This window comes from Leptonychotes weddellii, chromosome X (genome assembly GCF_054177405.1).
Source record: "Leptonychotes weddellii isolate Sample4059 chromosome X, ASM5417740v2, whole genome shotgun sequence".
NCBI lineage: Eukaryota > Metazoa > Chordata > Mammalia > Carnivora > Phocidae > Leptonychotes > Leptonychotes weddellii.
The window spans coordinates 98,989,369-98,996,750 of NC_138385.1; positions in this window are offsets into that span (position 1 = coordinate 98,989,369).

Genomic DNA, 7,382 nt, shown 5'->3' on the forward strand with positions numbered 1-7,382 from the left:
AAAAAAAAAATTGAAAAAAAAAAAAAAAGAAAAGACAACAGACAAGGCACTAGGACTTCTTGGTTCTATTCCCAAGTCTGTAAAATGAAGTGACCCTTGAGTTATCACTTAACTTTTCTTGATGTTAACTTCCTCATTTGTAAGCTTTGTGGGTTAGAGTAAGTTTGTATTTCCCATTTCCTCCCCCATCTCATGCAATGCAGATAAAGAAGAGAGTCCTCCTAAAGGCCAAGAGATGGATGATATTTTGAGATCCCACGTATTTTGCTAATTGTGTAATCAAGAAAAGATAGTGCAGCCCTATATTCACTGCAGCATTATTTATAGTAGCCAAGATGTGGAAACAACCTAAGTGTCCACTGATGGATGAGTGGATAAAGAAAATGTGGCATACATATATATGGAATGGAATATTATTCAGTCATAAAAAAGAAGGAAATCCTGCCATTTGCTAGAACATGGATGGACCTTGAAGGCATTATGGTAAGTGAAATAATTCAAACAGAGAAAAACAAGTACCCTACGATCTCACTTATATGTGGAATCTTTAAAAAAAAAAAACAACAACCCAGGGGTACCTGGGTGGCACAGTCGGTTAAGTGGAGTGTCCAACTCTTGGTTTCAGCTCAGGTCGTGATTTCGGGGTTGTGAGATCAAGCCCCGCAACAGGCTCTGTGCTCAGTGTGGAGTCTGCTTGAGATTCTCTCTCCCTCCGCCCCTCCCACTCATGTGTGCTCTCTCTCTCTCCCAAATAAATAAATAAATCTTAAAAAAAAAAAAAAAACCCACTCCCAAAAACCCCAAGAGTATACTAAGTCATGGGTACAGAGAACAGATTGGCAGTTTGGGCTGGTGTTGGGGGTGGGTGAAGTGGGTGAAGGGCGCCAGAAGGTACAAACTTTCAGTCACAAGATAACTAAGTTCTGGGAATATAATGTACAGCATGATGGCTATAATTAACAATACTGTAATGTATATTTGAAAGTTACTGAAAGAATAGATCCTAAAAGTTCTTATCACACAAAAGATTGCAACTATACGTGGTGACAGACGTTAACTAAACTTATGTGGTGATTATTTCAGAATATATACATATATCAAATCACTACGTTGTACATTTAAAACTAAAGCAATGTCCTATGTCAATTATATCTCAATTATATCTCAAGATAAAAATTTTTTAAAATAAATAAAAAAAAGAAGGCTAGGTTCTATAGGAACAAATTGAAGATCAGAGACTTTTACTAGTCAGTTGTATATCAATAAAGTAGAAAATTATTAGTCTATCCTCCTTTTAGCTGAACTTTATTCAAGGAGAAGAACCACATTTCCTACATGTACCTTCCACTAGGCCATATTAGGTCACCTAATTTCCTTTGTATCTTTATCCCCATCCTCTCTCACCATTTTGCTCAGGCATATACTAAAAGTCTGTCAATGTGGGAAGGATTATAATTACTGCTTTCCCACTGAATCTCCTCTTGTCTGATGAGGTATTGAAAAGAAAAGGGGAGGTCATTTAAAAGATTCTGCTGGTGTATAATTTTCAGAATATAAATTCTTACTGTGATATACCCTGTAACAATATTTTGAATTCCTATGCAACAATGTATAAAAAGAAAACCATAAAGGTTCATATTGTCTGAGACATATTTTAATATTTCAGACTCATTTTAAACCTCTCAGATCCAGACTCACTTTTATGCCGTCTTTCTAACATAATGTTCCTACGTCTTAGCCCCTGACTAGACAAAAACTAATCAAATCACTTTGAATAACAGCACTTCTGCTTGAAGGATAAACTGCTCTAATCCCGAAGGCTATTAGGAGGGTGAACTTTAAGGAAGATGTATGTACAAAAATGGCTGAGTTGAGACCAGTTATTTCAGGTTTTTTGAACTCTCATTCATGTATTGATTATTTATTAATTCGTTCAATTAATATTTATTGAACACCTACCCTATGCCATCTACTATATCCTAGGCACTGTAGAGAGGAATTCAGATGAACAAGAGTTGATTCCTGTCTTCAAGGGCTGTTAATAGACAAGTTGCCTACTCAACAGGCGGGCTCTCTTTTCATATGGAAATGAAGTCCACCTTGCAGGCCACAGGAGGGCCCACCTCCAACCCAGTACTCCCTCTGATCCCTGCACTGCTTCCTGTTTCCAAATGAGGTCATCAAGCCTTGAGCTGAATGCATGCCTAATCAATACAGGAGTTAACACTGGCTGTGGGAGAATGAGGTAAAATTTCGCAAATAGGGACGCCTGGGTGGCTCAGTCGGTTAAGCATCTGCCTTCAGATCGGGTTGTGATCCCAGGGTCCTGGGATCGAGTCCCCACATAGAGCTCCCTGCTCAGCGGGGAACCTGCAGCTCCCCCTGCTTGTGCTCTCCCTCTCTCTCTCTCTCTCTGACAAACAAATAAATAAAATATTTTTTTGAAGATTTTATTTATTTATTTTTGCGAGAGAGCGAGCGAGCACAGGCGTGGGGTGGGGGGAAGGGCAGAGGGAGAAGCAGACCTCCCCATCGAGCAGGGAGCCCGTTGTGGGACTGCATCCCAGGACCCTGGGATCACGACCAGAGCCGAAGGCAGATGCTTAACCAACTGAGCCACCCAGGCGCCCAATAAATAAAATCTTTTTTAAAAAATGTCTCAGATAACTACAGTATAAAAGATATAATAAGGCAACTATGTAAATAACTATAAGATAAATCATGGTGATATTCCACATTGGTAAAATGCTTTCCAATCTAGAAAAGGTTTCCGTACATATCACGGCAGGCTTTACAACAATCCTATGAGGGAGGGATTCTTACCTCCCATCCGTAAATGATAACACTGAGGTTCTAGGTGGTGAAGCCATTTGCCAGAGATCGCGTGGCAAGCAAACTAGAAGCAGCGCCCTCAAGCAGATGGATCCTCATTTCCAGTGGCCTGAGCTTCCAGCTGTAGGGGAGCCTACCTCAGTCAGCACAGTGGCCATGGGGCCTGAGGCACCCCTGTGGGCGGGGCGGTAAGAGGGTGATGAGGGGTGAACAATATTGAGAGGAGGGAAACACATCAGGTGGTGAAACAAGAGAAGCCTCCTAAAAAGGGATGCCTTTTGAGAAGGGATGCCTTTTGAGCTGGGCCTTAAAGAATGGCTGGGAACTCAGGAAAAAGTCAGGGGAAAGACTAGTCCAGAGAAAGAGAATATCGCAAAGATGAAAACAGGAAGATGCGGAATATACTGAAGAAGTATTTCAATTGGAGTATAAGCACTGAGTTAGAGAGAAACAAAAGATATAAGGGACATAAGAATTCTGAAACCAGGTCTTAAATGTCATGCCAAGGACTCTATTTTAGTAGGCAATGGGGCTCCATCAGCAACGCTAGAAGAGAGACTGTGGGGACGGTCACAATCAGAAACTGGGTTCTTCCAATCCAGCTCTAGGTAGATGATGCAGAGAAGACAGCCCAGAGGGCAGAAACCAGGAAGGGGGGGGGTTGTGGTGGTCAGACCAGAGAAGAGAGTGTGTGACGGCCCAAACTAGGGCTAGGGCATCCACAGTGGAAGAGACAGGATGGAGTTGGGCTGGTGGCCCGACTTGCCTACTGGGTGTGGGAGATGGTGTGGAACAGAGGAACCAAATGAGACTTCAGAAAAATGCAACAGAGGCAGGTTTAGGGAAATGGCAGAGAGATCAGCCCGCTGGCTCAAATGGTCCAGTTTGCATGCGATGTGGAACCTCCCTCCCTCCCTCTCACGCTGCCCAAAGTCACCACCCAAACTGCGGATCCATCCTTAGCTGTGTGCCCGGCTTTGTGAGATGCTAAAATCTACCTCTCACACCTTATCCTTCAGAGCAGGAGGACGGAGGGAGACCCGTGACCCCGTTCTTCCCAAGGCATGAGCTTTGTCTCTGATCCAGAAATGTGATCTGCTCGTCTCTATGGCTTTTTGTTATCGTTGTTATTATGTTATTCCTTGTGGCTTTCCTCGGGATCCTCATTATCCATCGTCCTTCTCTACGTTTCCTCCTATGTCCTACTGCGTCACTGGCTAGTCACAAGCAGTGGTGGAGTTGTCAGCTCCCTAATTGCAGGACAGTCTAATTACAGACGTGTTACTCTTGCAAGGTATTATTACTGAGGCCTTGTCTGTCAACACCCAGAAGTAATCTAGCGAAATGTCATCACAATGGTTAGGGAACCGGTACAAGGAATGATGTAAATTCTCCCGTGCATGCTTGGTCCTGGGAGTGCCCTTGAGTTCTGGGGCGGGATCCGCTGAGAGGGCCAGAGGAGAATACTAGGTAAGAGGGGAGAGCTGAGAGAACAGGAGCGTGGGGAGTGGACATGGGCCACTAAGCTGGATTCTTCAGGGCTGTTCAGTGTGGCAGGGCAGTTTTCTGGGCCCCTTGCCCTACTCAATCCTTGCCCTTCTCACCCTGAGAAAACTTCGTGTCTGTTGAAGCTTACTAACATTTGTATTCTTGGGGCGCCCGGGTGGTACTACAGTGGTACTACGCTGACGGCATTGTGCAAGACACTGTGAAAGAAACAGATGCAGCTTCTAGCACTTTCACCCTCTAGGAGGTGCTCCGCTTGGGAGCCCACCACTGCCACCACCGTCACCCACAGCATATCAAGAATATTGAAATGCACCCTCACCACGCATTAAATAGACGTTGCTACACAATTTTTGGAAGGATTTTCAAAATATTTGTATTGAATTTTATTCAGAGTAAAACAAATTTGTTACTGTGCTTTAAATTTTGTTTATATATATATATAATACTTTATATACATAAAGGCTATATGCATATACATACATAGCTGGGGTGACTTGTAAGGACTAAAGCGTAAAGGCGGGGCACCTGGGCGGCTCAGTCATTGAGCGTCTGCCTTCGGCTCAGGTCATGACCCCAGGGTCCTGGGCTTGAGCCCCGCATCGGGCTCCCTGCTCCGCGGGAAGCCTGCTTCTCCCTCTCCCACTCCCCCTGCTTGTGTTCCCTCTCTCGCTGTCTCTCTCTCTGTCAAATAAATAAAAATTTAAAAAATAAATAAATAAAGCGTAAAGCCAGGCCATTATTGTACAGTTGTGCAGGATGTGCACAGCACATTATATTAATTATAGATTTGTATATTTGCTCCGAGAATTTTCTGGAACATAGGACTGAGGTGTCTTAGGAAAATAAATATTTTTCTAACTTTCACTAAGATGGTATAAGGGCTGCTTATCATTAGCTGTCATATTAACGTTTTTTTTTTAAGATTTTATTTATTTATTTGAGAGAGAGCAAGAGCAGGGAGAGGGCAGAAGGAGAAGGAGAAGCTGACTCCCCACTGAGCAGGGAGCCCAATGTGGGGCTTGATCCCAGGACCCCGGGATCATGACCTAAGCCAAAGGCAGGCGCTTAACCGACTGAGCCACCCAGGTCCCCCTAAAGTTTTTTGATAGCTAATTCCAGGCCTGTACATATCTATATTTGAGGACCTAGGCCCTGGAGGTCTTAAAGAAAAAGATCTTCCATGTTGGGGATATAAAATTATTTAGACCTTCTAAAGTATCAGTTGACCTGTGAGTTCAGACCCTGGCAATATTCCTGGAGTCTCCACATTATTACTTAGCCTAAAATTCTTCAGAATGCTCATGTAACTGTGTGCTCAACTCTTCCCTTTTCCTTGTGGGCAGCTAGACTATATTTCCCAGCATCCCTCACCATTGGGTGTAGCCATTTGAGTGATTTAAGGCCATGAAATATTAGTGGAGGTGCTGGGTTGGCCTATAAAAATCTCCTATGGGAAGTTTTCCATCTTCTCTTTTCCCATCAACTGACTGAAGAGAGAAAACTCCAAGGGCCTGCAGAAAAACGGAGCCACAAGATAGAAAGATCCTGGGTCTCTAAGTGACCATACTGAGGCCTCACCAACCCACTTTGCATTGGAACGCAAAGGAACAACTCTTACATTAATTTTCTGTAAAGTTTAGGTTGGTTGTTACAGCAGTTAGCCTACCCTTCTTAGTTCATTGCTAAGGGAGTCTTATATAGCCATCAAATCTATAGGGAGGATAATAAAATATAGTGTTTAATGCCATAAAACCCAGAGCCAGAATACCTGTATTTGAATCTGACTCCCGCTATTTTCTAGCTGTGAGGCTTTGGGCAAATTTACTTAAATGCTTGCCTCAGCTTCTTCATACATAAAACTGGGGTAATAACTATACTTAACTCCTAAGTGTGTTATAAGATTTAATACAAGTAAATTGCCTAAACCAATGTCTCAAATGGCATGAGTGCCCATAACAGCTATTCCGAGGCTGATACTCGAATATTCTGACGATGCATATGCTCAGAGATGCACAGAATAAGACTGCTAATGTTCCAAGACCGGGCCTGTCACCAAGTTCAGATCTTCCCCAGAACCCTTCCTTCACTCTAAAATGCCATCAATCTCCGTCATCCAGAGAAGAGTAACCTTGCAGAACCCCTATAGCACAGGAATGGGGTATGTTGTGAGGTTTGGATAGGATGGGGTTGCCTAGGGAACCAAGCACACAATTTGCTTCATTTTGTGTCCATTGAAGAAGGATCCTGAATATATGCACTCTCTGAGGGATTCTCCTGAGGGTCCCACCAGCCATCAGAGGACTATGGGAGGAGGAGAGAAAGTTAGAATGTGCACAGATCACCCTATGCAAGGTCACTTTGCCAAGGTGAAGTAGTAGAACAGTGGTTCGCCAACAATTTCACTTCAAGATCCTTATCACACTCTTAAAAATAATAGAAGACCTCAAAAAAAAAAAGTTTTTGTATGAGGTGTATCTATTGATATTTACTATGTTAGAAGTTAAACTGAAAATGTTTAAATATTTATGAGTTATTTAAAAATAATAAACCCTTACATGTTAAGTAAGTTAATGTTTTTAATGAAAAATAACTATATATTCAAAATTTAAAAAATTAATAAGTAGACTGGCACTGCTTTATATTTTTGAAAATCTCTTTCAGATCTAGCTTAAAGAAGACAGCTGGATTCTCGTATCTGCTTCTGCATTCAATCTGTTGAGATATCATTCACCATCATGCTTCAGCCTCCAGAAAATTTCACCAGGCATTCATGAGAGAATGCAATTGAAAAGAGCAAACAAAGTCTTAATATCATTATAAAAGTAATTTTGACCTTGTGGCACCCTCCCCCGAATGAGTTTTAGGGACCCCAGGATCCCAGACCACACTTCAAATAGAAGTGGTAGAGCGTGCCACAGTGCCTAGTGCTTGCTCACTTCTAAACGGTTCTCCCTATTGGGCGGGACTTGTGATACTAACGACCTGTGTTTTATTCTGAGTGATCATACCTTATTGTATCCTGAGGTAGATGCACTATATGC